The 20,761-nt window shown below is 35.8% G+C and overlaps 1 long non-coding RNA gene across 2 annotated transcripts; it reads right to left on the bottom strand.

Annotated features, from left to right (window-relative positions):
- Positions 1-898: 898 nt before the first annotated feature.
- On the bottom strand, positions 899-20,315 carry LOC110817768 (uncharacterized). Of its 2 annotated transcripts, XR_015819126.1 has the most exons (6): positions 20,176-20,314; positions 19,873-20,087; positions 19,705-19,798; positions 2,411-5,268; positions 2,128-2,199; positions 899-2,066 (listed from the first exon to the last, which is right to left on the bottom strand). It is a non-coding gene; the product is annotated as an uncharacterized LOC110817768 (long non-coding RNA). The 2 variants fall into 2 exon arrangements; XR_002540258.2 differs by having other exon boundaries at positions 2,128-5,268; positions 20,176-20,315.
- Between the last annotated feature and the right edge of the window lie 446 nt (positions 20,316-20,761).

The following is a 20,761-nucleotide window of genomic DNA, read 5'->3' on the forward strand; positions in this document are numbered from 1 at the left end:
AGATTCACGAAGGCCTTCTCTATCTTAGTTAACCAAAACTCGGCCTCTTCAAAAGATGATGTACCTACAAAGGTAGATGAGTTTAGTCTTTTGTACCTTTCAATGTAGTTTAGGTCTATCATTGGTGGAACTGGGTCCTGTGGAAGAGGAACTGGATTGTGCTGGAGAGGGACCGAATGGCCCTATGGTGGTGCCAAATGATACGGTGGAAGCACCAAGTTGTACTGTGGTGGTACCGAATGATGCAATGGAGGCACTAAATTGTACTATGGTGGTGCCGGATGGTACAGTGGAGGAGCAAGGTTGTACCAGTGTGACTCTGGATCTTTTCACTGCAAAGGTACCTCAAATTGTGGAAGTGGGGAAGGGTCAGGCAACTCCCTCCTTTCCTACTGGTCTTGCTGGGTAGAGATGAATCTCACTAGCATCTCAAAGAATCGGTTAACATCCTTTCGAAAGTGAGTCATCCTGGACTACTCGATTTAGTGGGGGTCTTCCTCTCTCCATTTTCTTGTACCTATATTTCACAATGAAAGGTGAGTAATAGTTTGTATTTAGTGTTTTTAAGTCTTTGTGTAAGAAATGGTTCCGAGGAACGCGGCTCTGATACCAACTATAGAGGCCCAGAACTTAAAGAAAAATAAATTCATAAAATTAAATGCAGAAGCTATTAATAGAGTTAGGGTTTACATTCCTTATACAATATTTTTGAATGCCTAATAAGGCTACGGAAATATCCTTTCTAAAAGACAAATGGAAAATAAGAAAATAAAATGAAAAGCGAATAATTAAACATCCTAGGATAACCTTCACTAGCACTTGAAAGGAGTCTGGATAGTGAACTACTCACAACCTTCTTGCTGATTGGGATCTAGATCTTAGTCCTCTTGATCTGAAATAGTTAATGAAAGAGTGACCTACACTACCCTAGTAAGAATATCACACTAATGACAAATACAAAAAACTGATGATTAGTAAAAAATCAGAAAAACAACTAATGGAACCCTTGCTTTATTTAAATACATTTAAAACTTGAAGATATTTGTTTAATACTTACCATAACGAGTTTTTCAAAGACAAACTATGAAGACCCATATTTATATCACTTTTCACTTTTATGCATAAGAGAACGAGAAACAATAACTTTTCTTTCTTACTTGCTTACTGGTATCCTTGGGGGTCTATAGGAGTATCCCTCCTATTCGTGAGCCCAATATCCAATTTTACAATTGACCGGTCATTCTCATACCCCGTTTGGTAATGGGTGCCAAACATTCTATTGCCTCGATACCCTGTCCGATATGAGGGTAAATCATATCTTCCAAACCTTCCCAGTAAGGGACTTCTCAGCCCCGTCCGACTGAGGTAACATTCATGGTAGGGTTCCTTATGTACCGGGTCCGTCTGCCCTTTCCCTGGGTAACTAGCAAGTCTTTCACATACAAATTTTCATTCAACAAATAACTAAAAAACTCATACCAATATCTCGTATCACATTCATAGATCAATTAAATTACATTCATGCTGACGGTATATAACTAAAATAACCAGATAAGTTGATAAGACTATTGAACTATAAATTAAGAACATATATTATACGAAAATTAAGCAAGTAGGACAATATAGGAAAATGAACAGAAAATCAAGACAATTATGAGCTAACCGGTTCCGGCTCCATTAGTAACCTCTAATTATTTTTAGGATTTTTATTTTTTTACAAAAATACAAAATTATGCATCGTTAAGTCTTAATTTACCATAAGGAAGAATAGGGTGAGGGATCTTACCCAGATCGGTGTTTTAAGATATTGAGTTGTCTACTACGCCTCCTAACGGGTATCGAGTTCCCTGCATTTTTTTATGGAATTCAAAACACTCTTCACATACCTAAAAATATCCCAAAAATCCAAAATCGGTGTTTAAAACTCATTATGGCCAATTTTGGGGTTCCAGCACAGCACCGCCGCCGTGCTCCAACACCGGCTCTACCGTCTACGGTGGTGATTTATCTTGGCCTGGCCAGTTTTGGCCGGTTCTGATTGATTTTGGTCAGTTTTGGTTGTATTCCTACAGAAAAACACGTTAAAGGCCTTGGTTGGCCGAAAAATCACAAAAAAATCGAACCTACTAGCGAGGGGACCTCCAGGTGCAATGGCTCCGTCAGTCCTCATTCACGGCTGAGGTTCTTTCTTCGACTACCCTGCACAGAAAAGGACGGTGAACATAATGATAAAAAAATCACGTGAAACAAAAATCGGAAAGGGGCTCATCTAAGGAATTTTGGGGTTTTAGCTGTGGTGGCTCTGCGGAGCTTTACCCGCAATTTTTGGTTCACCTATTGTCCCTCTTCCTCCGATTTGATCACAGGAGTACTCAAAATCAAATTTCGAGCGGGTTGGGGGAATGTTTACCTTTTTTGGCAGTCAGCGGTGGCTCCGGTGCGGTAGCAGTTGGCCTCCTTCTCTGACATTTGGTTCTTCTTCTCCGGCAGGGGCTGATGGCTAAGGTTTAGGTTCTCGTGGGATGCGAAGTATTTATAACTATCACGCGTTGATCTATGTCATCCATCGCGATCGATCTCGTTCGCCTAATCGCGCCTGAGGAAGAAACGAATTTGAACCATTCATTGTGATTAATCTCGATCGACCGATCGCACCTAAGGGAGAAACAGATCTAGGCCGTCCATGTGCGTGGGATCAATCTTGGATCGTCTGATCGCGGGGCACACAGATCATTCGCGTGGCCTCTCACGTGGCACCGACGTCTGCGCGCCTTGCCACGCGACGCACTCCGATTCGTCAAGGCTACTGACTGAGCAGTCTTACGTGGCCGAACTTTCTCTATTTGTAATTTGACCCCATATTTCTAATTTTTCTTTTAAAAACTTAAATTTTCACCCATTTTTTTCAATTATTTTTTAATTTCGTCCCTAATTTATTTTTTTTCAAAATTCTACTTAAATAAAAATAAAATAATTTAATCAATTATTTTAAATTAATAATTAAAAATAAAAAAAATTTATCTCGAATCATTTTTAGGGCTTGGTTATTACAATAATTGTGGTGTTAGTGGGTGTTTGGTTTATGTTTATGTATACATATATAGTTATAGATATACACATACACACATCTATATATTTATTTCTATGCTTATATATTTATACATATATATTTATTCATTTATACATATGTTCTTACATCTATAAAAACTTAGTTCAATTCACATATATAAATGTATTCTTTATTTTTGTATTATTTACACACACATATATATGTACATATATACATATACTTACATATATACACACATACAGTTGTATATCTATAAACATATCTATCTTATTCATGTATTTGTATATTTATTATATATACTCAGTATTACATATTCATGTTTACTACATATATATATGTATATATGTTTATATATATTTACATACAATTGCGTACATACTTTTATATATTATTATATGTATATATATATATTTATTTACGTGTTTATTTATACACACATATTTATTCATTCATTTGTACTTAATGTTTACCTATACATGCTTTACAAAGTAAACAAATTTATATCTAGGTTTAATTATTCATATACATATCTATAATCTAATTTTAGTTCACCATTATAAATATATATTTTGTTCTAGTTTTTATTATTATTTAATTTACTTAAAGTAATAGCAATTTTAGGAAGTTAAAATTTTCTTCAGAATACCTTAATTGAGAATACCCATTTTTTTAAAATTGTATAAGTTTATTCTCGTATTTTAGAACAATTATTTTTTAAATTATTAATCCATTTTTATTTCTGTTTATTTAAATTAGAGAATATATATTTATTTTACATTAGTAAATAAATCACATAATTAAAAGATTTTATTAAATCAAGTATATAGTAGCACACAACTAACTTTTACAATTGATTACCTAGCTAATATGCTTGTTTCTTTCTAGCTTGATACTTCTCTAATTTAGTGTAATCAACTAGAGGCACACAACATCAGTTACTTATTAAAACTCAAAAGAACAAGAATATGTGAAATCTGAGTTGCTGTTTAGGGGATAACCTTGTCATAGTAGAGGTTGATATGATGAGATTGACAGTTGTCCAAAGATGATGCTACGTTGTGGTAAGCTATAGTAATAGCTTTATTTGGAAAGTTAGTAAGAGCTTTATATGCACTATTTTTACGGCCCTTAGGGTGTTAGACTATGGATGAAGAAGATGGGTGATCTTCATCTTTTCCTATATATATATATGTGTATGTTTGTATGTACATATATAAACATAAATAATGTACTCTTTTTCTGTTTATTGAGCAAATTGGTTGGTTAATCATGGTTATTTTATTTTGATTTTTAATTTGAGTCTTAAGCTTCTTTATTATGTAGGGTACTATTTTCTTGTCCAATAGATTGAAATAATTGAAATACTTACTGTAAAAGAACCTTCTATGCTTCAGTTTTCTCAACTATATACCTAATGAATGGCATTTAAAACTTTTGAGGATATGTGCTGAAAGCTATATTTTCTTGCTATTTGTTTATTGGTGTGCATTTCCTTAGTCATTAGAATTTATGAATACCTTAACAAAATACAACATCGAAATTATACAAATGCTCATGCAACATAGCAAACACTTCAAGATTTCTTGATGTTCCTTTCAAAACAATTTTTAAACAATGGAATTATTTTTCTTTGCTTACACTTAGCAAAAAGAGATGAAGAAATTTTTCATATTTGGAAATATTACGAATTTGGTAATATGAGGTATAACATCTCGAATGATGAAGATAGTTGCTCCTTTAGTGCATGTATAGATAGGGACAAAACTTTTTCTATCATTTCTATGGCTTTTTCTAACTTTTTATGAATTGAATTCTTATATTTGACTTTGTAATGAGTCATAATTTTAGTTTTAGCCATTCAATGTTCAATATTATTGTGACATCCTAAATGCAAATTAAGGCATAATGGTGCCAAATACAAAAATATATTACGAGTGCATAATAATTAATTGTACGCAGTAAAGCAATTTATTACAAATCCCTTACAAAATATATGAGTTCCAATTACACATATATCTGAAGCCAGAAGTGGCAACAAAATACAAAAGATCAAAATACAAAAAGGGTCATTTTTATCATTATGTGAAAGGACTCATTAGACTACATGACAAGTCATGCACTCAAGGTTTATGGATCCAGGGGATCCTCAAAAACTTCAAATAGTAGGTTAGCGATCAATTCCTCACTATCTTCCTCATCTAGAGGGGGGCATGGAAATAGGTGAGTTCTATATACTCAGTAAGAAAAACAGTATTTAAATAATATAATAAGATTTTAAAAGTGAGTAATTACGTCATCAACACTTACCATCAGAAGTCATGTTAAAGTCTTTTCTTAAATTATAAAAATAATTTCTTTATTTTAAAAAACATCAAATCCATCATGTCATGCTCATATCAATCAAATCAATTATGCTGATAATAGAAAAAATCAAACAAATCATGATATGCATAGTTTTTCGTGTCATTTCTTCGCAAAGTCATTCCAACTTTCATCTCTTGAGGGCAAATATGGATTTTCGACTACCTATGTTGAATGACAAGTTTAGATATAACATTACACAATCTATGACTACAGTCGTGTCAACCACAGTGGTCCTCTAAAAAAAACTATGGTCACAGCCGTACTTCGCCAAAGGTGACTGCTATAAAAATATCACGTCACTACTCTCATCATAGGATACGCTGTCATCCAAAGGAAGTGGTCATCTCACGTCTTTTCAGACTAAATGAGAGAGAAATAGGAACCCTTAAGAGATAAAAAGTCTAACGAAATACTTTATGAATTATGCATGTCAATACGGATACATATTTCTCATACCATTTCATGCTTAATAACCTTCTCACATTTCAGTAATTGATCTCAAGAATTACATCATTTAAATCACATGCAAATTGTCAAGTTCATATACGATCATATAACATGCATTATCAAGTAAAATTTACTTTGTTTAGGTATTTAAAAATAATCATGCAGATCATAAATTCAAGCTTCATAATTTGGCTCTAGAAATGCTCCTTAAAATATTTAAAAGTAAATATTAAATTCCTTACCAAAATCTTGAAGTTTCTTATACCTTTTCTTCTTTTTCTCTTCACCCTCTCTCTCTAGATCACTCATTCTCTCTCTAAGCTCTTGGAGGATGGAAGAATGGAATGGAAATGATGAGGAAATGGTGAAGGGAGGGTCCCTATTTATATAAAATAGGGACCACCAAATTTGTGCCAATTGGAAAAATCTAATGAGGGAGAAAGTTAAGGAGAAAAAAAGTGATATGACGACTGATGGATGTGATTGACGGATGGATGACATGACGTGACGACAATGCAAAAAATAGAGGCATGCCAGCCAAACGATAGCGGCGCGTTGCCTGAGCCGACAGTAGTGGCTCGTCGCCCAACAGGCAGCGCGTACAGCCCAAGGCAGCAGCACGTTGTCCTAGTCGTCTGCGTGTTGCAAGCCTACCTTTTAGACGCGTCGGCATAGCTTGCCGCATGCAGGCCTACTATGCAAATGGCACACGCACAGGGCCCACAGAGCTGTAGACTAGGTCTCGCGCCCCACACGGATGGGACGTGCACACAGTGCGCACGTCTTGTGTTGGCCACACGCGGGCAGGACCCTTCCCGCTAGTATTTTCCCACAAAATTTTTGCCTTTTCTCTGTCTTTTTGTTCTAAAAATTTATTTTTAAATAATAACGATAAAAATAAAATTTTTCTACGAAGAAATAAAAAATATAAATTTATGAATTATTTAAATAAATTAAAAATAAAAATTTAAAATATGAAATACGATATTTATCCGAAAGTTAAAATCACAAAATATTTGAAGAGTTTATACAACCTTAGAACCCGAATAAATAGGGGTTCACAATTACAAATTAAGTGCAAAGGTCTCGGGGGTGTTACATTCCCCCCATCTTAGAAAATTTGATCCCCCATATTTTTCATGAATAAGTCTGGGAAATTCTCTCTCATCTCGCTCTCCAACTCCCACGTCGTCTCTTCTAGAGTATGGTGCTGCCACTACACCTTCATCATGAAGATTCTCTTGTTTCGTAAAACCTTATTGGTCCAACTAAGGATTTCCACAGAGAGTTCTTCATACGTGATATTAGCTTGTACCTGCATCTCTTCGTAAGAAATGATATGAGAAGGGTCATGGTGGTACCTTTTAAGCATAGAGACATGGAAAATATCATGTAGACCCACAAACTCTCAGGATAGAGCGAGACGGTACGCCACTAGTCCAACATATTTCATAATCCGAAAAGGTCCCACATAGTAGGGGCTTAATTTTTTATTTTTTTGAATCGCATTTTTTCTTTATTGGGATATATCTTGAAGAAGACTTGGTCACTGACGACAAATTCTAAGGGTCTTATACGGTTATCCGCATAATGTTTCTGGCGACTCTGGGTGGTGGACAAGTTTCTATGGATGATAGTAACCTTCTCGATAGTCTCTTGGATAAAATCAGATCCCAAACAACGCTAATTTTTAACTTCGCTCCAGCAAGTGGGAGAACGATAGAGCCTACCATACAAGGTTTCATACAAAGCCTTGTCGACGCTAGAATGATAACTATTATTATAATCAAATTCACATAAGAGAAGATACTCATACCAGTTATTGCCAAAGTCGAGGACACAAGCACGCAACATATCTTCTAATGTCTGGATAATACACTTAGACTAACCATCAGTCTGGGGATGATAAGTAGTGTTGAAGTACAATTCAGACTCAAACGCTTTTAGAAAACTATCCCAAAAGTAAGAGGTGAATCGAGGATCTTGGTCGAACACAATGGATGAGAGGACGTCATGGATTCGAACAATTTCATTGACGTACAGGAAGGCTAATCTACTAGTAGAGTCAGTGGTTCTGATGGGTAAGAAGTGGGCAATCTTGGTTAATCTATCAACAATTATCCATATAGTATTATGACTAGAACAGGTCCTGAATAAACTGGTGACAAAGTCTATGGTTACATGCTCTCATTTCTATTCCAGAATCGGGAGACCTTGTAATAAACTGCCGGGTCTCTGGTGTTCCGCTTAACTCGTTGACAAGTAAGGCATCGGGAGACATAGTCGATAATGTCTTTTTTTATTTCAGGACACTAATATTGACATCTCAGGTACCAGTACATCTTGGTACTCTCAGAGTGGATGGACAGTTTGGAGGCATGGGTAGCCTTGAGAACATTCGTCCTAATAGTGACAGGGACCCAAATATGGTCTCAAAATCTATACAACCCATCATTAGTAAGCCTAAAATCAGGAAATTCGTCAGAAGTGAACTTACTAAAATTTTTGGTGATTTCTTGGTCCGTGGATTGAGCTTCCCAAATCTTCATAAAAAGATCGGGCAAAGCTCAAATTTAAGCGAGATAGGCACCATTGTCATGGCAGTTGAGGCGAAGTGCCTAGATAACATCAACCAATTTTCAACTGGAGGGCATGGTTTGGCCAAACATAGTGAACACCTTCTAGTTCAGCACATCTGTGACCGCATTTCATCTATCGGGGTGGTAGATCATCTTGCAGTTATAGTCCTTAAGGAGGTCCGTCTAATGTCTTTGTCTCATATTCAATTTCCTCTGTGAGAAAATATACTTTAAACATTTGTAGTTAGTGTAGATTTCAAATATCTAACCAAATAAATAATTACGTTATATCTTCAAGGCAAATATTATGGCCGCTAATTCTAGGTCATGAATAAGGTAGTTGTGCTCACGGGACTTTAATTGTCTAGATCCATAAGCGACCACTCTATCGTACTGCATCAAAATGCATCCTCAACTAATGTGAGATGCATCACAGTAAACCTGAAATCTTCTAGTGTTGTCGGGGAGGATCAACATCGAAGTAGAGGTGAGACGATACTTCAATTCCATAAAGCTTTTGCCACATTCACAATGTTAAATAAAAGGTAAAATTTTCCTAGTGAGACGGGTCAACAGAGCAGCAATATTTGAGAATCCATCAATGAATCGTGGGTAGTAACCTGCTAAATGAAGAAAACTACGTACCTCAGCTACGTTGGTTGGCAGGTTCTAGTTGGTCACTGTTTTAACTTTGGATGGATCCATAGAAACTCTTTTGCTCGAAATTATATGGCCAATGAAGGTGACTCGATCCAACGAAAAAAGCATTTGTTGAGCTTAGCATACAGCTGATTCTAACGAATTGTTCCTAGTACCTTAGATAAGTGGACTACATGTTCTTCCGGGCTCTTAGAGTACACTAGGATGTCATCAATGAATACGATGACATATTGATATAATCCATGCCCGAAAACCCTTTTCATAAGATCCATAAAGTTAACATGGGCATTAGTTAGTCCGAAAGGCATAACTTTAAAGTCATACAGACTATATCGACATCGAAAGGTGGTCTTTGAAATATCTTCTTTTTTGACTCGCAATTGGTAGTAACCCGATCTGAGATCGATATTAAAAAAGATCATGAGTCCTTACAAATGATAGAAAAGATCATTGATATGAGGTAGAAGACACTTACTCTTCATCGTCACCCTGACTGAGTTCTTTGTAATCTACATAGTCTGAGGGAGCCATTATTTTTCTTCACGAATAACACCGGGCCACCCCAAGGGGAATGACTAAGGCGGATGAATTTTTGACTAAGAAGTTCGAAAAACTGGTTTTTTAGTTCTGCTAGCTCAGTACAACTCATGTGATAGGTAGATTTTGAGATTGGTTGTGTTCCAGAAAATAGGTTGATAAAAAACTCTCCCGCGGGGAGGCAGATTGGGTAGTTCTTCGAAAAAACTTTCTAAAAGTCGCAAACCGTAGGAATGGAGTACATAGTAGGATCAACATTCATAATCATGTTTATTCAATAGTTAAAAAATAATAAAAGTAGATTTTTATTTCATTTTTGGGGATCGCAAGGTTACAACTTTACTTTCGCAATTAATGGTTGCCCTATATTCCTCTAACCAATCCATTCATAAAATAACGTCAAATCCTGAGAAATCTAAAAGTATTAAATCCACTAATAATTCTACTTTTGAAGTTTTTATTTTACAATTTTTATACATACATTAAGCCTCTAATAAAACCCTAGAGGGAGTTTCTACAGCTAGTACTTCACCTAAAGGTTCAGGCCTAATATCTAATTTACAAGCAAATGCACAAAAGATAAAAAAGTGGGCAGCACCTGTATCGATCAAATATTTGGAAAAAATGTCATGAATAGAAAGCATACCATGGATAAGGATAGGAATAGGGAGGGCACCAGGTTCATCAAGGTGATACACACGACCCTGAACTATGGGTCTGGCCACGTCCTTCGGCTACTGAGAGCAATCTTTCACAAGGTGCTGAGTGCTTCTTCACCTATAATAGGCGTGATTAAAACGTCGACAAAGTAGATCACCATGCGAGCATTGACAATGCTAGCATGGTTGGGAAGGTCACCCGGGTTGTCTAGTAGGTGGAGATATAGGAACGGCAAGGGTAACTCGAGGTCATTTATCAGGGTGGCTATTTACTGGGTCAGATAGTCTTTTTTTGAGTTGTTGGGGTTGGTGTTATTGTTGTCGAGTACATACTCGGACAATGCGTTGGTGCCTGGCTGAGATAAGGTCTTCAACCAATTGGACATATTCAAACACCTTGGCATATGAGCTAGGTCTTAGCATCGCAACCCAATCGTAGATATCGGCACGAAGGCCCTTCAAAAACTTCCTACTTTTACGACTTTCGAGGGTGACCATTAGTAAGACAAACCTAGAAAGCTGGACAAATCGGACTGCATATTGGGCAACCGTCAAGTTTCCCTGGCAGAGGTCCTGAAATTCCTCCTTTTTTTCTCGGACATAGGCTGGAAAAAAGTTATCAAAGAATGTGTCGATGAAAAATTTCTAATTTGTAGGGTAGGTAAGACTTCCTTTTTGAGTCACCACTAATGTTCAGCTTCACCAGTTAGCATGAAGGCTGCTAAGGGGACTTTTTATTCCTCGGTTAGGTCTAAGACAGAGAACAATTTCTCTATCTGCAAGATTCTAACTTCAGTTACTAAGGGGTTGAGGCCTCCTTCAAAGTGAGGCGGGTTAAACTTCCCAAACTCCACTATATTGTGAGAGATAGATCTTTTGGCTTGTCGATATTTTGAGGCAGAATGTTGGCAAGGGTTGGCTTGGTTTTGTCCTATGGCTGCGATCTATCCCTAGATAACTCAAAAGAGTTTAATAAACTCAGCCCTGGTCAGATGATTCTAGGCCTCGGGTCTTTCCGTACGTTCTATAAAAGGTCTCCCTCGTGTTATTCCTACAAACGAAAAGAAAGACATGAGTTGGTGGTCTAGTTTTTGGAAAGATGACTCATTTCCTAAATATCCTAGAGGGTTTTCTACTGACAGCCACAATTGTAAGGGATTAGCCCGTATAACTACTCTGATACCATCTGTGATATCTCAAATGCTAATTAAGACATAATGGTGTCAAAAACAGAAACAGATTACGAGTGCATAGTAGTTAATTGTATGCAGCAGAGCAATTTATTAAAAATCCCTTACAAAATATATGAGTTCCAATTACACATATAACTGAAGGCAAAAGTGGCAACAAAATACAAAATATCAAAATACAAAAAGGACCGTTTCTATCACTATGTGAAATAACTTATTAAAGTGCGAAACAAGTCATGCACTCAAGGTTTATGGATCCACGGGATCCTCAAATACTTTAAAGAGTAGGTCATCGATTGGTTCCTCACTATCTCCCTCATTTGGAGGAGGGCATAGAAATGGGTGAGTTTCATGTACTTAATAAAAAAAACAGTATTTAAATAGAATCATAAGATTTCAAAAGTGAGTAATTACGTCATCAACACTTACCATCAGGAGTCACGTCAGGATCTTTTCTTAAATTATGAAAACAAATTGTTTCTTTAAGAAAACATCAAATCTATCATGTCATGGTAATATCAATCAAATTAATCATGCTGATAATAGAAAAAATTAAATAAATCATTATATGCATAGTTTTTCATGTCATTTCTTTGCAAAGTCGTTCTAACTTTCCTCTATTGAGAGCAGATACGGATTTTCGACTACTCAAGTAAAATGACTAGTTCAAATATAACAGCAATTTGCAGCTTGCTAAACCAACAACACATTTGCGGTTTGTCAAACCATGACACAATCTATGACAACGGTCGTGCCAACTATAGTGGTCCTATCAGAAAAACTATTGCCACAGTCGTACTTCACCAAAGGTGACCCCTACAAGAATATCGTGTCACCACTCTCATCAGAGGGTACGCCGTCATCCATAGAGAGCGATCATCTCAAGTCTTTTCAGATAAGATGGGGGAGAAACAGAAACTCCTCAGAGATAAAAAACCTAATAAAACACTTTATGAATTATACATGTCAATACAGATACATATTTCTCATACCATTTCATGCTTAATCACCTTCTCACATTTCAATAACTGATCTAAAGAATTATATCATTTAAATCACATTCAAATTATTAAGTTCATATACGATAACATGAATTATCAAGTAAAATTTACTTCGTTTAGACATTTAAATATAATCACGTAAATCATAAATTCAAGCTTCATAATTTGGCTCTAAAAATTCTCCTTAAGATGTTTAAAAGTAAATACTAAATTCCTTTCCGAAACCTTGAAGTTTTATACACCTTTTCTTTTTCTTCTCCTCTTCCTTTCTCTTTAGATCATTCACTCTCTCTCTAAGCTCTTGGACAATGGAAGAATAGAATGGAAGTGATGAAGAAATGGTGAAGGGATGGTCCTTATTTATAGAAAATGGGGATCGTCAAATTTGTGCCAAATAGTGAAATTTGGTGAGGAGAGGAAAGTCAATGGGAAAAGAAGTGATTTGTTGACTGACGAATATGACAGATAGACAGATGATGTGACATGATGGCGATGTAAAAAATAGAGGAACACCACCCAAACGACGGCGGCACGTCACCCAAGCGACAACAACACACCACCTAAGCCAACGACGACTCATCGCCCGACCGGCGGCGCGCATTGCCCAAAGGGGCAGCGTGCTGCCCCAGTTGGCGGCATATTGTAGGCCTAGCCTACAGGTGCGCTCGTCTATGCAGGATGGGATGTGCGTGGACTATGCTCGTCTATGCTCAATGGGACACACATACAGATCGGGCTTCGCGCTGGTGCAGACAGGACTTGCGCACATCCACTGTTTGTCGCGCGTGTGCGCTGGTGAGCGACTTGCGATGCCCGCCCCGGCAGGACCCTTCCCGCGAGATTTCATTATTTTCTCCGTCTTTTTTTTGCTTGAAAATTTATTTTTAAATAATAACAGAAAAAATAAATTTTTCTAAGATGAAATAAAAAAATATAAATTTACGAATTATTTAAATAAATTAAAAATACGAATTTAAAATTCAAAATATGATATTTATCTAAAAGTTAAAATCACATAATATCTTAAGAGTTTATGCGGTCTTAGGACCCGAATAAATAGGGGTTCATAATTAAAAATTAAACGCAAAAGTTTTTGGGGTGTTATAATTATTGCTAAGATACTTTTGTTAAGTTACATTGATTATGTGGATAATATGCTTTTTTTTTTCTAGTTTGGCATTTCTTTATCTGAGTGCAATCAACTGGAGGCACACAAAATTAGTTACTTATTAAAACTCAAAAGAAAAAGAATATGTGAAATATGAGCTGTTGTTTGCAGGATAACCTTGTCGTGATCGAGGTTGATATGATGACATTGATAGCTATCCAAAAGCTATGTTACTCTGTGGTAAGCTATAGTAATAGCTTTATTTAGAAAGTTTGTAACAACTTTATTTGGACTATTTTTATGGCTCTTAAGATGTTAAATTGCATATGAGAAGATGGGTGATGTTATGACCTTCGACAATAAGCGATTAACGGTATATTCTTCTTAATTGAATGCACTTTTAAAATCTTAGTAATATTATTTGAATACTATTTTTCTTACTGATTTATAGAACTCACCTCTTTCCATGCCCCCCAGATGATTATGATAGTGAGGAACCACTCGTTGATTTACCTATTGAAGTCTTCGAGGATCTCATGGATCCGTGAATCATTACGAGTGCATACTTTGTCCTGCACTCTAAAGAGTCCATTTTTGGAGAGGCTTGTATTTATTTTTATTTTGTCTCACTATTGTAAGATTTAGAACTCAAGTTTTATTTTACAAGGATTGTAATATATTTATTCCCCTGTATATAATTATTTTAAATGCATTCATAATCTATTTTTTGTATCTGACATCCTTATGCTATAATTTATATTTAAGATGTAACACATTTCCTTAGTCATTGGAAGTTGGGAACACTTAATAAAATACAACATAAAAAATTATACAGAAGTTCATGCTTGCTTTAAGGTTTACTGAGAGAAGCAAACACTTCAAGATTTCTTGATGTTCCTTTAAAGACCAATTTTATAAACAATGGAATTATTTTTCCTTGCTTGCACTTAATCAAAAGGAGATGAAGAAATTAATCATATTTTAAAATATTCCGAATTTGGTTATATGAGGCACAACATTCTGAATGCACAGAGATAGCTGCTCTTTTAGTGCATGTATAGATAGGGACAAAACTATTTTGTCCATTGTATGGCTTTACTTTTAATTTTTTATGTATTGAATTCTTGCATTTGCCTTGGTGGTGAGTTATAATTGTAATTCGTACCCATTCAATATTTAATATTATTAAGATACATTTACTAAGTTGCACTGATTACTTGGCTAATATGCTTATTTCTTTCTAGCTTGACATTTCTCCAATTGAATGCAATCACCTAGAGGCACAAAACATCAGTTACTTGTTAAAACCTAGAAGAAAAAAAAATGTGAAATATGAGCTGTTGTTTGGTTATAAACTTGTCGCAATGGAGGTTGATATGATGAGATTGATAGTAGTCTAAAGATGATGCTACTTTGTGAAAAATTATAGTAACAACTTTATTTGGACTATTTTTCTGGTCTATTGGATGTTAGGCAGTGGATGATGAGGATTGGTAATCTTTATCTTTCCCTCTATATATATACATATATGTATATGCTTGTATGTACATATACAAACATAACTAACCAACCATTTTGCTCAATGAAAAGAAAAGGAGTGCATTATCTATGTCTATATACATATATATAAACATATATAAATATATATATATAGAGAGGGAAAGTTGGTTGAACCGTATTTTCTTCCTCAGTTATCTAATTTTTGGTGAAAGAGTTTATGTCAACCCATCCAGACAATTAAAACTCTATGAGTGTAACTACCCAATTCACAACCTAGAATTGGCTGCCATTATCTTTGCTCTCAAGATATGATATCACTACTTGTATGAAAAAATCTTCGAGATCTACACGGATCACAAAAGCTTGAAATACTTGTTTTCATAGAGAGAGCATAATATGAGGCAGAGACATTGGATTGATCTCTTGAAAGAATAGCTGTAAGATCCTTTACTATCCCAGGAAGAGTAACGTGGTTGTTGATGCTTTGAGTTGAAAGAAATTTGTTATGTTGGCACAGTTGATGACTTTCAATTGGAAATTAATCGATACAATGCAATCACTCCATTTTAATCATTATGGCAATGGTGTTTAGCTTGCCTAAATTCGGGCCCTACCTGATCTCTTCATGAAAATTTGGAAAGCTCAGTCAACTGATCCTGAGATTACACAAAACCTTGGTAAGTTTACTTCTGATGAGTTTTCTGATTTCAAGATCACTAATGATGTTCTATGTCGATTTCGAGATCTTATTTGGGTACCTGTTGAAGTCAGGATTGGTGTTCTGAAGGCAGCTCATGCATACAATTTATCCATCCATCTAGGAAGCACCAAGATGTACTGTGCCTTGAGGCGCCAGTATTTATGGCATGGAATGAAGAAGAACATTGTTGATTTTGTCTCCCGGTGCCTTACTTGTCAGAGAGTCAAGGCCAAACACCAGAGACCTGGCGGACTATTCCAAGACTTCCCATCTTAGAGTAAAAATGGGAACATGTGACTATGGACTTCGTCATTAGTTTTTTCAGAACCAGCTCTAGTCGCAATGTAATATGGGTCATAGTAGACAAATGACCAAGACTGCCTATTTTCTTGCCATTAGAACAATAGACTCCACCAGTAAATTAGCCCGCTTATTTGTCGAGAAGATTGTCCGACTCCACGACGTTCCTTCTTCTATTATTTTTTATAGAGATCTTCGGTATACCACCCATTTCTAGGATAGCTTTCAGGAAACCCTTGTCTCAAGTCTGTACTTCAGCACTACCTATTATCCCCAAACTGATGGACAGTCTGAGTGTACCATTTAGATGCTGAAAGATATATTGTGTGCCTATATTATTGACTTTGGTGACAATTTGAATGAGCATCTTCCTCTTTGTGAGTTTATTGATAACAACAATTATCGTTCCAATATGGCATGGCTCCATATGAAGCTCTGTACGGTAGGCCTTATCGTTCACAAACTTACTGGAACGAGTTCAAAAATAAGCATCACTTGGGACCAAACTACATCCAAGAAACCATTGACAAAGTCGCCATTATTTGCAAAAATCTTAACACTGCCCGGAGTCATCAGAAAAGTTACGGTAACAACCGTAGGAGAGCACTGGAGTTTGTTGTTAGTGACCATGTCTTCCCCAAAATCTTTCCCTATAAAGATAAAATGCTATTTGAAAATAAAGGGAAAATGAGCCGTCAATTTATAGGACCTTTTATGATATTAGAGTGTATTGGAATCATGGCCTACCACCTCGCTCTACCTCCAGAGTTCGCGGGTTTGCATGATATTTTTCATGTTTTCATGCTTAAAAGGTACACCATGATCCTCCCATATTATTCTGCACTGGGAAATTCAAGTTCAAGTACATAAAACTTACGACGAGTTCCCAACCGCAATTTTCAATCAGATGGAGAAGATCTTCGCAACAAGAGGATCCCAATGGTGAAGGTACAGTGGCAACATCACACTCTAGAAAAAGCGATGTGGGAGCTTGAGGAAGGAATGCAAAAGAAATTTTCAGACTTATTTGTAATAAATTTGGAGGACCAAAGTTTTTTAAGGTGGGGGAATGCAACACCCCAGAACTTTCGTGCTTAATGTGTTGTGTAAAACTCCTATTTATTTGGGCCCTGAGGCCATTAACTATTTAAATTTATGTTTTAAAATTTTTGCATTATTTTGTGTTTACTTAAAATATTATAATTATTTATAAATTATTGTAATTTTTATCACTAATTTTTGATATTTTAGGAAAAACGGAGAAAATGGCAGAGAAATCCAGCAAAAAAGCCACGGGGAAAGTTTTCCCCACTCGCGCGAGCCTCCCATGTCGTGCCCAAGTCTGCACGCAGCCACTTGGATGTGTTCCTGCGTGCACATCCCATTCGCATGGGCCCCATATTTTGTGCACACGTGTGCACGTCCCATCTGCATGGGGCACGAGGTGCGCAGACAGTGCGGGGCTTCGAGTGCTTGTACGCAAACTGCGCGCGTAGGTGCCTCAGCCAGTGCAGGTGGCAAGCCTTGGGCGATGTGCGATGCCCTTTGGGGGGTGTGCATCGCCATTCGGCTAGCGTGTCACTACTGTTTGGGAGGTGTGCATCGTTCCTCGGCTGGCATGCCAACAGCATTTGTGCTGGTCGTCGCATCGTTGTCGTCTCGTCAGTCGACTGTCAGTCACATCTATCAATCATCGGATCGCGTCAATCAACTTTTTTCCTCCCTCTCTTCTCACAGATTTGCACCACTTGGGAAAAATCTGATAGCCCACTTAATCTATAAATAAGGGCCTCTGCCCACCACTTCTTCACATACTATCTTTATTTTACTTAATTTAAAATCTTTCTAGAGAGAGAATTAGAGAGAGAAGGGAAGGAAAGAAGAAGAGGAATGTAGGAAATCTACAAATTTTTTGTGAGAAAGATTTTAGTATTTTCTTATACATTTTAAGGAATATTTCTAAAATAATAAAATTGAAATATTGTTTGATTAAACGAGAAATGGCATGTGTATGTTAGAGTTTTATTTAAATATCTTATGAGCTATGAAAAATAATACTTGTATGATTTAACAAACTTGTTTATATTTAAAATTTAATTAAGTGATATGAATATGATGATATGCGAGATAATACATGAGGTGTTGTGATTCTTATTCAAGAAGCATGGAAATTATGTGAAAATCATGAATGTTATATGAATAATATGGATGTTATGAGGAAAAAATCATCAAAATATTTATGCAAGAAATTAACATGATCCGTTAGGATTTTATCTCTGACATATTCTATTCTCCCCATTTGGTCTGAAAAGACGTGAGAGGACCGCTCCCTGTGGAGACGGCGTACCCTCTAACGAGAGTGGTTACATGATATGATTATAGGGGTCACTGTGGTGATGTACAGTCATGACTATAGTTTACATATAGGACCATTGTGGTTGGTACGGCAGTAGTCATAGAACGTGCCATGGTTTGGCAAACCATAAAAGTGTTATAGTTTAGTAAGCTGTGAATATGCTGAATAACTAAATGAACTTGTCTTTCCACAGTGGTAGATGAAAATCCGTATTACCCTTAGTAGATATGGGTTGGAACAGCTCTGTGCGAATAATAGATAAAAAAAAAAAAGAAGAATGCATTACGTGATTCATATTTATTTTATTTTCTCTATTCTATGCATGATATGATTGTCTTGATATTGACGTTTTTCCAAAAAAAAAATAAAGATGTTTTCTTTAATACTAAAATGAACTCACAACAGTCGGAGATGGTAAGTGATTTACGGTACCATTTCTTTATAGGTTAAGCAATTTTAAAATCTTAGAAACATTGTTTAAATACTATTTATCTTATTGAATTTATGAAACTCACTCCTTTCCATGTCCCCCCCAGATGAGGACAATAATGAGGAATTGCTCGTTGATTTACCCATTAAAGCCTTCGATGATCTCGTGGATCCATGAACCGTTACGAGTGCATGTTTTGTTCCACACTCTGATGAGTCCATTTTAAAGAACCTTGTATTTATTATTTTACCAAACTTTGACCTTAAAATTGTAAGATTTGGAACTCAAATTTTATTTGTAAGGGATTGTAATATTTATTCTACTGCATATAATTTATCTTGATGTGCTTGTAATCTGTTTCTGTATCTGGCTCCCTAATGCTATATTTAGTATATAGAATGTCCCAGACCCTTGGTCACTTCAAATCAATTTGACTTGGTCTATTTTAATTATAAAATGGCCCTAACTTTGGAATTTTACTTCAAAAATTCCTAACTTACTTATTTTATTTATTATTCATGTTTTTCATGATTTTAAAATTTTTAAATAATTATTTGAAGGCCCTAAAATTTTAATTTTGTTTCCAATTTAATCTTTTTTCCAGATCTAATTATTTTTATTCTTTTTTTGTTTTCAAATTTGATTCATTAATTTGTTTCCATTTTTAAATGTAATTTTAGGGTGAATTTATGTTTTTTAACACCTAAATAGGAAAATTAAATTTTCAAAGCATGAAATTATTTTGGATTTAATTTCAAAGCACGAAGGTATGGATCCTAGAATAACAGCATGATATTACTTACCTTAACCAGAACGGAAAAAGGGTCGGGCATTCTAGTGGGTGCTCGGTTTCCCTTCAGTTAAAGGTTTTCACCATTTTCGGATGGATTTTCTTTCCTAAATGTGCATAAAAATTAATAAAATCTAATGTAGAAGAGGAAACAAAGCGAAATGGGAAAAAATTGGCTTACCTTTGCCGGTTTTCTTCTTCCGAAGTGGCAGCTCTGCCTAGCTCCTCTGCCTTCATCCTAAATCCGGTAACCCTCTCTCAACCTCTCAATTCTCTTATGGTGGCTGGAGTTAAGGGTTGAAAGAAGGGGACCTTTAAATACCTATCCCTAATTAATTTTCAGCCATTGGATTAGATCTGAAGATTCTTCACCATTGATTTCAAACTCACGCTCATCTGCACCATTAAAATCTCTAGCCGTCAGATTGTTTCAAGATCAATTGCACAAGTTGCTTCGTAGACCGTGCGATCAATCAACACGCACCTCAGTCATTTGATCAGCTCTTGTTTGCCAGCCACACGATCAGAGTCATCATCTTCTACGCATCTAGGAGCCATTGCATTGCATCCAAAGGCGTGAAAGATCCTCAACCATCTGATCTTCATCAAAATGTGGAGGTCGTTCAATCATCCACACGCGAATCTCCAGCGTGTTGAATTTGCATGGAATGTCATGCTAACGCAGCTGTCACGTGGCGAGACCATATAGGTTATGTTGCTAGGTCAGTAGATGACGTACGGCCCCGTTTATAAAAAATTGCAGAGTGACCCCTGGTCACTTTAAATTATTTTGATTTGGTCCATTTTAATTATAAAATAGCCCTAACTTAGGAATTTTACTTCAAAAAGATCCTAAATAATTTATTTTATTTATTATTCTTGTTTTTCATTATTTTTAAATTTTTAAATAATTATTTTAAGGCCCCAAAATTTTAATTTTGTTATCAATTCAATCTTTTGTTTCAAAATTTAATTATTTTTGTTCTTTTTTTCTGGATTTCAAATTTCATTCATTCAATCACTTTTTTCCATTTTTTAAATATAATTTTAGGGTCTTAATTTATTTTTTA

This window comes from Carica papaya, chromosome 5 (assembly GCF_054855325.1).
Source record: "Carica papaya isolate Zhongbai chromosome 5, ASM5485532v1, whole genome shotgun sequence".
Taxonomy (NCBI): Eukaryota; Viridiplantae; Streptophyta; class Magnoliopsida; order Brassicales; family Caricaceae; genus Carica; species Carica papaya.